General features: G+C 39.1%; 1 protein-coding gene across 3 annotated transcripts in view; it reads left to right on the top strand.

The window, feature by feature from the left end:
• The window catches only part of MSANTD2 (Myb/SANT-like DNA-binding domain containing 2), a 33,207-nt gene continuing 19,313 nt past the window's right edge, over window positions 1–13,894 (top strand). For 2 of the 3 annotated variants that reach the window (XM_012001683.1, XM_012001681.1), the window contains exon 1: window positions 7–48. The gene's annotated coding sequence lies outside the window, so the exon portion shown is untranslated. Of the gene's footprint in view, window positions 49–13,894 lie in introns of all 3 variants that reach the window. The other variant, XM_012001682.1, reaches the window with a different exon arrangement.

The following is a 13,894-nucleotide window of genomic DNA, read 5'->3' as shown; positions in this document are numbered from 1 at the left end:
GAGCTGGGCTACGAGCGGACCCCGTCCCAGTGCCGGGAGCGCATCAAGGTAACCGGCCGCCCGGCCTGGGGCAGCGAACCAGAGGCAGAGAGAAGGCGGGGAAGCGGGCCTCGGGGGCAGGGGCCGGTCTGAGGGCAGGGCTCCCCTCCGGGGCCCGGTGGGCGATTCGCATCTCCTCCGCCTTTTTCTTCTCTCCCTGGGAAGGGGGCTTTTTCCAGATGGCCGCCAGCCCGTAGGTTTCCTGAGTTTGAAGTTGGGCGTGCCTGCCGCCGCCCCTCTTTCTTGCCAATTGAGGATGTTCCTGCGCTCTGAAGTTGGTAGTTTCTCATTGTGCGCCGTGCGGCAGTCCCCGTGCCGCGGGCGCCTCTTGCCCCCACCGCCGGGGCCCCTCGCTTTGTTTCAGGCGGAGGGGCTCCCAGGCAGAGGCTTACCGGCCGGGGCGGGATTGAGGAAGGGCAGAAGTGGGGGCATTGAGCCCCCAGTGTAGGAATATTTAATAAGTGGCCGTAGCGGAGCCCTAGAAAAAGCGCCTTGGGACGACTGGCCTTTGTGTCAGTCGCTTTGCTTCTATCTTGAGCTACGAAGGACGAGTAAGACTAGAGATGCTTTGGAGAATTGGAAAGGCTTGATTGTAGCCAGATTGTGTATTGTTACCGTGGAGTTAGTGGACACCATCAAAGTTAGCTTGGCCAAGAGTTGGTCTGGAATTTGGATTGTCGATGCCTCCAGAATTAAGATTGGCTTGAGGCCCTGCGGTTTCTTAGGAAGCTCCTTCAGGAAAGCCAGTTTTTCCCTGCTTCAGTTACTGTGCCGGATGTGGTGACAAGTAGAACTCTCAGTGTGCATCTGGCCATCCTTGTGTACCTGCATGTTTAAATGCAGAGGCTTAATTTGGGCTAGAAATCTTAGCCAGGTTAAGATTTTGCTACTACTACTGACTAGGGTTCATATTTGTATTATTGGCAGATAAGGAGTTGTATTTTAGTTAAGCTCATTTCCTCATTGTAGTGGCTGCTAAAAAGATTGTGGTAGGATTCTCCCAGGTTTTACTGAACTGCTTATACTACTTAGTCCTATTATCTGTGCACTTCTTTTCTGATACAGCTGGCACTTTTTCTGGGAACTTCTTGAGGGGGGATAAAAGCCACCAAGAACAATCATAAATAAGAATGATCACACTAAAGAACAAGAATAAAGTCTAATAGGCGCAATCGTGAGTTAGAGTAAGCTAAAGGAGGGAAATTGCACCAAAGTTCTCCAGGTCTTGGCTCCAGTAGTATTCCTTTAGGGATGTTGTTGCTTAGAAAACTTGGTCCAGAAACTAAGATATTTAAAACCTTCTGCTGTTCAAGCAATTTGCCACGCATTAATTACTCCATTACTAATTTAAATTAGTGTATTTGATAACATGTATCTTTGGGACTTAAGTTCTCTCTTTTTTTTGACAAGGACATTAAAGTAGTAGCTAACAGGACAAGGCTACTCTTCTCTGAATCTCATTTGTTCTATTCAAAGTCATTAAGGTTAAATATTAACTTTTATTTATGTATATTTAGAGACAGGATCTCCCTCTCTTGCCCAACCTGAAGAACTCCTGGGCTCGAACAATCCTCCCCAGTAGCAAGGACTACAGGCATGCCCCACCACACCTGGCTCCTTAAAAAATTTTTTTTTTTTTTTTTTTAGAGGCAGGGTCTTCTACGTTGCTCAGGCTGGTTTTAGTTCCATGGTCTCAAGCTGTCCTGCCTCAGTCTCCCAAAGCACTAGAATTACAGGCGTGAGCCACTGTGCCCAGCCAAGGTTTAATTTTGGGGAGAGTTTTTGTACTGTCTTGGTTAGTGTGTATCCATGACCTTTTCTTGAGTTAGAGGTGCACTTTAGGCATTTTAAACTGTTTTAGCTCAATTAATTTCTGTCCGTAGAAACTTCCCAATCACACAGAAAAAGTGTGTTGTGAAAACGTCACTGAATATAAATCTCTCCATAAAATTGTTTCTCAACCAGGGAGTACCTAATTGGGTTGTTTCATTGTCCAGTTATGAGAAGGATAACTTAAAGCAAGAAAAAGAGATTTATCTTACTTGAATAATTTTGAATAATTTTTAAAAGAGGATCGACTTACCTGTGTCCAGACAGGTAAAACCAAGTTGACCTCAAGCTCTTAGGATATTTTGAGAATGTGCTGATGAGTATGGGTTCTCTGATCCATTGTAGCTGTTAACAAGGAGGGCAGATAACTGTTTTGTGTTTTAAAGTGCTCTACTCTTTATGTGATTTCAATCAACCCAGACTTTTTCATTAGTAAGTTTTCATTAGTTGAGTTTTCCTGCCAGATTGATAAGCTAAGGACAGGTTCTGGTCTCTCTTATTCACTGCTGTACTAGCATATAGTAGACACTACATTTTTTGAATTTAAGTTTATTTTTAATGGAGACAGGGCTTTGCTCTGTTGCCTAAGCTGGAGTGCAGTAGTGTGATCATAGCTCACTGCAGCCTTGAACTCCTGGACCTAAGTGATCTTCCCGCCTCAGCTTCCTGAGTAGCTAGGACTATAGGCATTTACTACCACGCCCAGCTAATTTTTGAATTGTGTATTTTTATTTTTTTAGAAACAGGATCTCACTGTGTTGCCTAGACTGGTCTCAAACTGCTAGGATCAAGTGATCCTCCTGCCTTGGCCTCCCAAAGTGCTGGGATTATAGGCGATAGCCACCACACCCGGCCTTATTTAATTAATTCACCAAATGAAGTCTAGAAAGAGAATTTTGGAAAATATAAAAATCTGCAGCAGTATTATTCAATAATACTGCTGTTTAACGCAAAAACAGACTCTGGAACCCAGTCTGAAGAATACTGCATTTGAGGAGATTTCGTGTGAATGTAATTTTCAGCACAGAAGCAAATGTGGTCACTGAAATCATATTCCTACACAATTATGAAGTGAATGTTCAAGTAACTCAAGATTATGCTCGTGAAAATAAAACTACTACCTTAAGATCTCAGAGAATCTCACACCTCTGAAAACAAGTCATTAGATCCCAGTTTCAGAAATGCAGATTTAAAACAAGTAGTTCAAAAATCTTTCACTTTGTTGTGTTGATGAGTACTACAAAAAGAAATTTAGTAATACTTTTTGCTTTAGATTTTACAAAATAGAAACAAAGTAGTAAGATGTGGAAAAGGAAAAGGAGGAACTTCTTATGCAGACTGAAGTACAGGTGAACTCAATGTCAGAGGCTCACAGAGAAGGAATATGTGTGAATCAATTACATTTGTGGTCTAATATATTTGAAATTCCTGTCAAAAATTCAGTTATGAGCTGGGTACAGTAGCGCTTCCTTGTTGTCCCAGCTACTTTAGAGGGTGAGGTGGGAGGATCGCTTGAGCTTATGAATTTGAGGCTGCAGTGTGCCAGATCGTAGTACCTGTAAATAACCACTGTTCTCCAGCTTGGGCAACATAGTGAGACCTGGTCTCTTAAAAAAAAAGAATTCAACTGTGAAACCCAGTAAATAATTTCTTCTAACTTTAAAAGGAAGAGATATATAGCAACTTTAATTTTTCCATGCAAACCTTCCTTTAGTCAGATAATTTCTGATTAGCAGCCTTCCTCACACTATATAAAGGATCAGGAAGCTGAGTCTTATTGCACCCTTTTCTGACCACCTTCCTGAATCACCTTAAAGCATGTCACTTACCTTCTCTGAACTGTGCCCTGGTCCTCTTATCTATACAGTAAAAGTACTAAAATTATAAATAGTGAAATTGAATTAGTAATTTAACTCTTGGATTTTGAGACTAACATCCTACTTTTTAATACTGTCTGAATGAACATATTTCTAAGCACACAAGATTTTAATTTACAATTAGATATAAACATTTGTTTATTGCTGCAAAGTTTGATTTTGATGTCTGTCATCTTATTGGTATTTGCTCTGTCGTTTGGGTAAAACGGATGTATTTGACACTGCCTTACTACATAGATTGTTTATCTTGAAGTTTTGTTGCATTTTTGTTTGTTTGCAGTGGAAAATTTGCTAACAATTCCAGCCCAATTTTGAAGTCAGATACACAGATCTAGGTAGTTTTTTGTCTAGTGATTGCATGATTTTTCTCTTTTACTATAGGCCTTTTCTTCATATCTCCAGTCACCAAATACTTAAGTACTTACTATGTGGAGGGCTGTCTGCTAGGTGTTAGGATGAATAAAAGAACTGTAGCTTTAAAAATAAAAGTAAATAAAGAAAAGAAGTATAATACACAATTCCTGTAGCCCAAGAGCATAAAATCCAGTTGAAGCTTGTATACATACATCAATGAGTCAAAAAGCTGGACAAGACAACACAAGGGATGGAATGCAAGGCGGTACTTGATTTAGTGTTATTTGCCTAAAGCAGACTATAAGCGTAATGACTTCAAAGGAGGGGGCAATCTCATCGCTGGCCATACTGTAGTAGTTGAAAGACCTATCTAGACTTGGAATTCATGAAAGCATTCACTCTGAGCCAGATGCTACATTCACACTTCAGTCGGTTAATCTGATGCACTGCAAAACTCATTCTCAAGTCCCATATTTTTGGGTGTTCTCCAAAAATTTGCCTCTTGAATGTTGGCTTTATGTCTTTGAAACAGATGTGTACTTCTAGCTGTGCCTCAAGATGAAATGCAGGGTGATTGTATGTGACCTAAAAAATTTGCCTTTTCTGAATCAGTGCTGGTCGCTCATCAGACAAATTTTAAAATGGTAAAAGAGGTCGGGCATGGTGGTTCATGCCTGTAATCCCAGTACTTTGGGAGGCTGAGGTGGGCAGATCATGTGAGCTCAGGAGTTGGAGACCAGCGTGGACAACATGGTGAAACCTGTCTCTACCAAAAATACAAAAAGTTAGCCGGGCGTGGTGGCACACACTTGTAGTTATAACTCCTGAGGAGGCTGAAGTGGGAGGATCACTTGAGCTTGGGAGGTGGAGGTTGCAGAGCCAAGAATGTGCCACTGAACTTCAGCCTGGGTGACAGAGTGAGACCCTGTCTCAAAATACATAAATAATAAATAAAAGATAAAAGAGCCTTCTGCTCAGAAAACAAAATGATTAATTTTCTAGGGACATTGGTTAGATTTATTCATTAGTAATTGTCATCATCTTTGGAGCAAATTTTGTACTTTAACAGGAAAATCACCATATAATGTATTTGGTCTTTCATTTTAGCTCTGAAGCTTTGCAGTTATTTATTTGTAAGAACCAACAGGGCAAAGATAACTAACTTGGAGCAAAAAGCTACCATTGTCCCTGATAAGCATTTTAATGACTCTGCCCATCTCTGAGGACTTCTTTTTGGTGTTTGCAGACAAGACATTTCTTCTACCTTCTCATTGAAAGATTTCTAAGAAATATGATAAGCTACTCAAATAGTTTGTAAGAAAGATTTAGATTTATTTTCCGTTGTTTTTGATATATTTAGTCTCTGTTGTTACCCTCCCAATGTTATCTGAACTCTCGTGCCTTCCAGTTTGCTTATCTGCTTATGAATTTGACAGAGGCTTGATGTGTATCCTCAAAGAATAGACCATCTCTGACTACCAGTCATATGCTTATACTTAAACTTTCAGTTTTAGAAGGAAAGGAGCTAACAAGCACATGTTAAAACTGTGAATGAGTAGGATTCTGGGTTTATTTTCTGGCATTTTTGGAAATACAGTGAAGGGTGGAGTTAAATATTCTGGTTACTTCATTAAGAGGATATGTTAAAGGAAAAAATAATTTAGAAAGCATAGTACGAACAGTACTGTTCCATAAAATTTTGTAGTGATGGAAATATTCTCTGTCTACCTCAGTTCAGTATGATAGCCACTGGTCACAGGTGGCTGTTCAGCCCTTAAAATGTGAGGCATTGTGCCTGAGAAACATAATCTTAAATTGTATTTAATTAATTCAATTTTAAATTATAAATAGGTGTAATGTGACTAGTGGCTACCATATTGAACAGTGTCAGGTAAAAAGTTGTTATTCACAGTATTAAATTCATCTTTGTAAAAGGATTCTTGTGGCCACCTACTCAAACCTCTAGGGGGAGCTCAAGGTTCCTTCTTGACCTTTCTGTCACTTTACCCCTGTGTAGGAGGAACCTTGATAAAAGTCAAGAAAAATGGCCTACCATTCCAGGAGGTGCCAGGAGTAAAAGTCTTATAACTTCAACTCACTGGGGCAAACAGTGCGTATTTTAGGTTCCCTAGGTGAGCCCTGTCCAGTAGAAGTGACTGTGACGGTGGAAGTGTTCTGAATTTGCGCTGTCCAGTACGGCATTACTAGCCACAGGTGGCTACTGAGGACTTGAAATGTGGCTAGCGTGTGACTGCAAAATTGAATTTTAATTTTATCTAATTTACATTTAAATAGCCACCTGTGGCTAGTGACTGTTTTTTTGGCCAGAACAGCTTTTGAATAATGAGTATTCAAACTTTTTGCTTGTGTACTCCCAAAAGACTTTGAAATCCGTGTATCCTCTGGAAGATTTTTAAGCTGACATTAAAATTTTTTCATCATGTGTTTGGAAATCTATAGGAAGTTAGCAGGACATAGAAAATGTTAAGTCTGGTGTGAGATGACTATGATGAGAATTGGCGATAAAATGTACTGAATAGCAAACTGAATCTGAAAAATACACATTAAATCATTATTTGTGAGTTTGATCAACTGTCTCTTGAAAATTTTGGTGTTAAGGAAATACTCAAGTTACATTTAAAAGAAACAATATCACTAGCCTATATTGTTTTGGTTATTCTAAATTCAGGGGCCAGGATTGATAAACAATATAAATAAGAGGGGGAATGACAGGAATCCCTAAGGTTTCAAATTGCCTCCATCAGTTATTAAAGGAGGCTACCCCAGTTAAATACTGCTGCTTTAGAACTCAGTATCTTTTTGATATCTTTCTTGGCTGATGCAGCGGTGCTGGGCTCCTGAATTCCCTTGCCATTAGAAAGCCAGAGGAAAACAGGAGAAGGTTACAGGGGAAAGTGTGGGGCTTAACTCTTGGCTAAAGTTCAGGTATCTGGCAGGGGGTGGAGGGGGCGGGATTTAGATATTTTGCTCCTTCCCTGTCATCAGATTCAACTGACAGATTCATCACAAGGTTTCTTTAAATGCTAAGGTCTGAAATAAGTTCTTTATTTTTTTCATTATTCATCAACAGATATTTGAGTGCCTACTGCAGTAGGTCCGAGAATTACGGTAGTATACCATCACCTTCAAGATGTCCGTCTTCTAATAAAGGAGTCAGATTACTAAAGAATAAATTACAATATTGTGAGCAAGGTCTTGTGTGTCATGTTAATGTTATGCTCATGGTGTTATAGGAGCACACACATCCTAGGCTTTCAAAAGGTGGATCCTGAAGATGAAGGTGGACTCAAAGGTAGATGAATAGTTGATGTAAAAGCTCAGAGGCAGCATAACCTAGAATAGTGCAAACTGCAAATATAGTGAGATATACTTACCAAAGAATGTAAAACTGGAAGTCTCCAGTCATATACTTTCAAAAATCTTTAAGTGTTCAGCTGTTTAAAAAGTCATGCTTTTCAATTGAAGAATAATTTACCAGTATTGCATGGCACGTGGTGAAAGAGTGATGTAGGAGTCATAAGTGATGCCTTGATGGTGTCATAACCACGTAGAATGGTGGAGCCAGTAGTTTTGGGATGACACTGTAGTGAACATACCAATTCCAGGTCATTTATATGTTGTGATGAGTAACAACTTTTTCATGGCGTTGAATTGCAGTTGAGTAAATATCCATTATGTATCTCATTTCTTAATTTGTATGCTAGAAAGTAAACCCAAAGCAGTGCATCTTTTTTTACCACAATTCGCAGGAAGAAGAAATATATTGTATCCTGGGACCTGGTAGTCGCGTAACATGTATGTATAACTGAAACAAATTTCACAAAACAGTGATTATAACCAACACTTACATAGTATTTTCTGTGTGCCATGCACTATTCTAAGTGCTTTGTAAATGTTAACTTAATCCACATAATGGCACTATACTTAACTACATGTAATGTACTCTGATATGTTCTGTTCTAGTTGAAGGCAGACACTCCAGCTGTAGAGCCTGTTTCATAACAGTATACACATGTGAATGCACCTAACACAATACCTGCCCTGGCAGGGCATCTTTCTCTGCCCCCATCCTCCCCACATCCTCCTTCTCCTCCCCAGTGCTTGTCAGCATTGGCTCCCCTTTTCACCCCAGTCCCTGTGGTACCTCCCATCTTTCCCCTTCCCCAGCCACAGCCTTGGCTGTCTCCAAAACGCCCTCACCAAATGCTGGTGCAAAGAAAGTCTGGAAGGATGGGAGCCGCCATCCTTTTGACCAAGGTGGTCACAACTTGCTAAAATTAATTGTGCAACCCACTAATGGGCCATAAGCTACAGTTAAAAGAGGACTAGAAGATAATACAGTGAGATCAATATTTATTTTTTCATTCGTTGTGTTCTTTTAGACTTAAGATATTGAAACTCCAGAAACATTGATTTGCAACGGCTCCTGTCCTAGATATTCTGGTGAAATTATATTATGTAGTTTTAGATAGATGTAGTTTGAGCCTAGGGTTTGAGATAAAGGGTGAAGCGGGGGAGTGGGAAGTAGTAAGAAATGAGACTGGAGACTTAAATAAGAGGTCAGGTGATGTGCTAAAGTGCTTGGACTTTATTCTAATCATCAAAGGATTTTAAGCCAGGCAATGACATGGTTAGTCTTAAATTTTGAAACAGTCACTGACTGTAATGTGGAGAATCAAAAGGGTAAGACTGGAAGCACAAAGGTCGTTTAGAGGCTTCTTGCAGCAAGCTAGATGGAAAGTGAAATAAAGCAGTGGTAATGGAGACACAAGAATAAATTTCATATACATCAAAACCAAGGAGCTGTTCGAAGAATCTGGGAATTTAATTTCCAGAATTTGTTAGATCCTAACCTGTGAGACAGCTCAGTATCTACTTCTCTACCAACTTACACAGAGGATTCTTGGCTGCGGTCATCAAAGACCATAACAATATTTCATAGCTGAAGTTTTTAGGCTTGATTTCTAAGAACCCAAGGAAAACCAACTACAATACCGAATGAAGACAGTCCTGCCCGTATGGCCTCTAGCATATAGTCTCTACAGACTTCAGTTCTGCTTCCCAGTCTTCAGAAGTGATTATCCTGCTTCCCCCCCACTTTTTCACAATATTACCGGAGAGTAAGAAGTAAAATTCAGATCCAGTATTTCAAATGTTAAGTGTCATGTAGATAGATACCTGGATTTGTGCTCCTAGTGTTACGTTAATATAGAACCAGCAGTTTTTTTCTGTGGAAAATTGTATCTGTGTAATGTTAAAACAAATGAAATAAAATAGGAAGAAAAAGTTTTGAGTTTCAAAAACCACAGACCAGTACTCTAAAGAACTTTTTAAAACAATTAACTGTTAGGATTGCAGTTATGACCAGATATTATTTAATTCTGTTTCTGATGTGGGGTTCCTCCACTGTGTTCTGTGTGCTATTAATATTTACCATTGCGGAAGCTTCATTCGGTGTTGAAAATGAATGCTTAGTGGATCTGTGCCTTCTATGCATATGTTACAAATTATCTGGAGTTCATAATCAATGCAGAGTTCCCCTCCCCTCCGATTGTTCTAAATAATTGAAAGATATCTGCTGTGGAAAAAGGCATGTGTTTAAATCTGTATAATTCTCAACTATTTTTAGTTGGGAAAAGTCCTTGAAAGCCAATGGAAAGACCTCTTTTTTTTTTTTTCTTGGCACTAATCAAGTGAGTGTTACCTTTTCACTTAGTAGGATGTGTTGTTACTCTAGTAAAATACAAACCTGTGTTTATTCTCAGGTATTTTAGAAATAACAGCCATCATTTTATTTTATGTGTGTGTTCTTGGCTGTATTCATAAATTATATATTTTGGGCTATCAAATATTACTTCATTCAGTATAAATAACAATAGTAGAAGTTGTTTACTTAGATATGCTTTCTAGTTGCATTTTCTCAGCCTATGTAAGACTACTTTGTTGTAACAGCTTTTGAAATTTACACTACTGTCTCTCTACTATCTTCAGATTACTTGATTCAAATAAACCAATTATGTTTGTAATTGATATTAATAAAACCAGAATAAAAGTTCATATGTACCCAAAACTGCTTTTATTATTTTTTTAATTTGCAAATATTTTTCTCTAAAGGGAAAGAGCTGGTTTATAATTTAGAGAGAATAGGATAGGTCAAAAAGCACTTCAACCTAACACTTGGTATCTCCACTACCTGTATACCATCTTAAGGAATTTTCCATTCATTCATTCAACAAAAATGTATTGCACCCCATTTACATGTTAGGCATTGATTTGGGCTCTGGGAATACCTTGGTGAACAAAACTGACACAAAAAACCCTGCCTTCAAAGAGCTTACATTTTGGTAGAAAATAATGTGATATTTAAAATATGTAATTAAGCAATTAACACAGTTAGGGAAAAAGATCCTCAAATATGATATTTCTTGATAAATCCTTGAAGTTGAGCTCTATACCTCTCATCATGCTTATGAAAGAAGTTCATTTGCTATTGTTTTATTAAGAATGATTTACATGATTTGATATCATTCCTTTGTCTTGTGTATATCCAGTTGTCATTGAGGTTTGTACCATCAAGCAGCAAAGTGCTACATTGTTACTCATTCAACCATCAGTTCATGAGCATCTGCTATTGTGCCAGGCATTATGTGGAGCCCTAAAGAGTCAGTCTTAAGCAAAACCAGGAGAGATCCCTTCTCTGTTGTACTGTTTAGAAAACATGGCTAATAGTTGGGCCTTGAGCAATCAGAGTTGTGCCAATTTTAGAACAGTACAAATAATTACTTTTTTCATTATATAAGTAATATAAGCACACTATAAAATTAAAAGGAAAAATCAGGAAAAAAATGCTAACTTCTTCACTGCAGTGTAACCATATATCCATGAAACCTTTTGTTATTTTCCAAGAAACAGTAGTGGTAAGTCTGATTTTAATTCCAGTAAATTTCTATGCACCAAAAAAGGAATGAAAGATCTACATGCTTTTTATTTTGTTTAACTCCAAGAGCATTTGTGGGTTATGCATATTTCTATTCATGCTGAATTTTGCCTGCCTTCTGCTTCTTGAAAACAGGTTGCCCAGTGAGTGAGGCCTCATCCTCACTCTGTATAGGTAGTTAGGATTCCTTTTTCCCCATTGGTTTATATGTCAACAATGTGTTAGTCACCATATTCTTGCCAAGATTATAAATCTTTCAAAATGATTAATTAATTGGCTTTCTTTTTTCTTTTTTCTTTTTTTTTTGAGACAGGGTCTTGTTCTGTTGCCCAGGCTAGAGTGCAGCGGCACCATCATGGTTTACTGCAGCCTCAACCTCCCCAGGCTCACGTGATCCTTGCACCTCAGCCTCCTGGTAGCTGGGCCTATAGGCATGCGGCACCAAGTCCAGATAATTGTATTTTTTTGTAGAGATGGGTTTTTACCATGTTGCCCGGGCTGGTCTCTTAACTCCTGGGCTCAGGCAGTCTGCCCACCTTGGCCTCTGAAAGTGCTGAGAGCCACTGCCCCCAGCACTAATTGGCTTTTATCTATAAAAGAAGAACTGAGAAAAAAGTCAAAGAAACTATGGCAGTATAGCCAGATGTTTGTGAAACTCAAATAATGTATGGGCAAAAAGATGTTTATTTACATAGGTACTCCTAGATATAAACTGCTTTTACCTATAGAGTTCACATGTTAATACCAACAGTTGTGTGAAATACTTTGAATAAAATGAAAAATCAAAAAAGTCTTTGAGACCAGCCTGGTCAGTATGGTGAAACCCTGTATCTACTAAAAATACAAAAATTAGCAGGGCTTGGTGGTGCACGCCTATAGTCCCAGCTACTTGGGAGGCTGAGGTAGAACAATAGCTTGAACCCAGGAAGGGGAGGTTGCAGTTAGCCGAGATTGTGCCACTGCACTCCATCCAGCCTGGGCGACAGCAAGACTCCGTCTCCGAAACAAAAAAAACCTCAAGCTGGCATTCGTTTAATGATGCTTTAGATGATGTGGTTTAGCTGAAGCTTGCTTTTCTCGACATCGCTCTGACACTGATTGTTAGGGTAAGGGTTCTTTTGAGTATGTTACTCCTACGTGTTACTCCTACCCATGTTGCGCCTCGTGATACCACACTTTGCTGCACTACTTTACTTGAACTAACCTCAATTCATAAGGCCCCTTGGTCTCCATATGGTGTGACTGTATCATTTTTGTAATAATTATAATAATAATGCAAATATTTACTGAGTGCAAGCAATTAAGCAGACACTCTTAAATGCTGTGTTTTCTCATTTAATACAGCAAATCTATGATGGAGGTAGTGTTACCAGCCCCACCATATAGATGAAGAAATTAAGGCACAGAGAGATTAATTTGTCACAAAGCTTGCAGGCAGTGACACTAGACTAACCAGTGTTTCTCTGGAACCCATGCTCTTCTTAACCACTTGCTTATATCACCTCCTTCTGAATCAGCCCATGTTTATTAAATTTTGACAATTGAAGTCATGTTTTTGGCAACAATGTGATTATCAACAGTCATAAATACAGTACCAAAATCATATAGTAACACCTAGATGGACAGCATTATGCTGATATTTCTTGTCATTGAAATGAAAAGAATTTTTTAAATTCTTGGAGATAATTTATGGTTTCCTAAGATCAGAAACACAATGAGATTTGGAAGTCCTAAGGAAGAATTTAAAATAAGTATTGAAACCTAGTAAGTAAGACTTAATTGTAGAAGATTCATTCAGTCATTCGTTCAAGATCTCAGATAAATGATGGCATTTATTGGATGACCAACTCCTCCAAAAAGAAGTAAGTTTGAATTATACGAGCAGAAACACAATGTAGAATTACTTTTTGACAGTAAAAGCAGGTAAGGATGTGGCTTATCAAAGGAGGCTATGGAATGTCCACTACCTTATGCCTGCCATTGTTTACCTAATGTGTAAATGGTTTGTGTACTTCCTAGAGATAGATGATGGGGATGAGATGGACTGCTTTTTCGTATATGATATACCAAACAAAACGTATCAGCATATTGAGAAAGCTAAAAGTAGAATGAAGAAATAAGAAAACAGAGAATGCCAGTTTGGTGTGGTGGTGCATGCCTGTAGTCCCACCTACTCAGGAGACTGAGGCAGGAGGATCACTTGAGCCCAGGAGTTTGAGGCTGTTGTGCATAATGATTGCCCCTGCAAATAGTCACTGCACTCCAGCCTGGGCAACACAGACCCCATATTAAAAAAAAGAAGAAAGAAAAGAAGAAAAGAAATCAGGATGCAGGGCAAATAGCAGTAACCTAGGTAAATATGTTTGCTTAAAGTAAATATGAAAATGATCTATGAGCTTCCTGGCAACTGTGGCAAAAAGTAAATACAGTGCCTTGCCATAATTTTCAGTGTCTTCTGAAGAGAAGTATACCAGGTCTTAGTTTTGAAACCAAAGATGAACTTGCATTAAGGACACTGAAAGTGACTTCGGATAAGCTCTTAACCGTTCTCTGTCTTATTTTCTTGTCTGTAAAATAGGGGTGTACCATATATCTCTTAATATGTATGTAATGTGATACCCAGATCCCTCTTCCAGGAATGAGATGCTAGTCCCCCCCTAGCTGTCTGGAATGCTGGCTGCTGGTGGCTTCTGGTTGATTTCTTCAGAATTTCACTCTGCCCAAGGGAACTGTCTCACCCAAGATGAGGCCCCCACTCTCTGGTGGCAGCCTGAATCCAATAACTGGTCAGTGCTGAAATACAAAGGTCCAGCCTCCTTGCCTCAGTTCGGTATAA

This window comes from Mandrillus leucophaeus, unplaced genomic scaffold (genome assembly GCF_000951045.1).
Source record: "Mandrillus leucophaeus isolate KB7577 unplaced genomic scaffold, Mleu.le_1.0 Scaffold669, whole genome shotgun sequence".
Taxonomy (NCBI): domain Eukaryota; kingdom Metazoa; phylum Chordata; class Mammalia; order Primates; family Cercopithecidae; genus Mandrillus; species Mandrillus leucophaeus.
This window is presented reverse-complemented; position numbering and strand designations above follow the sequence as displayed.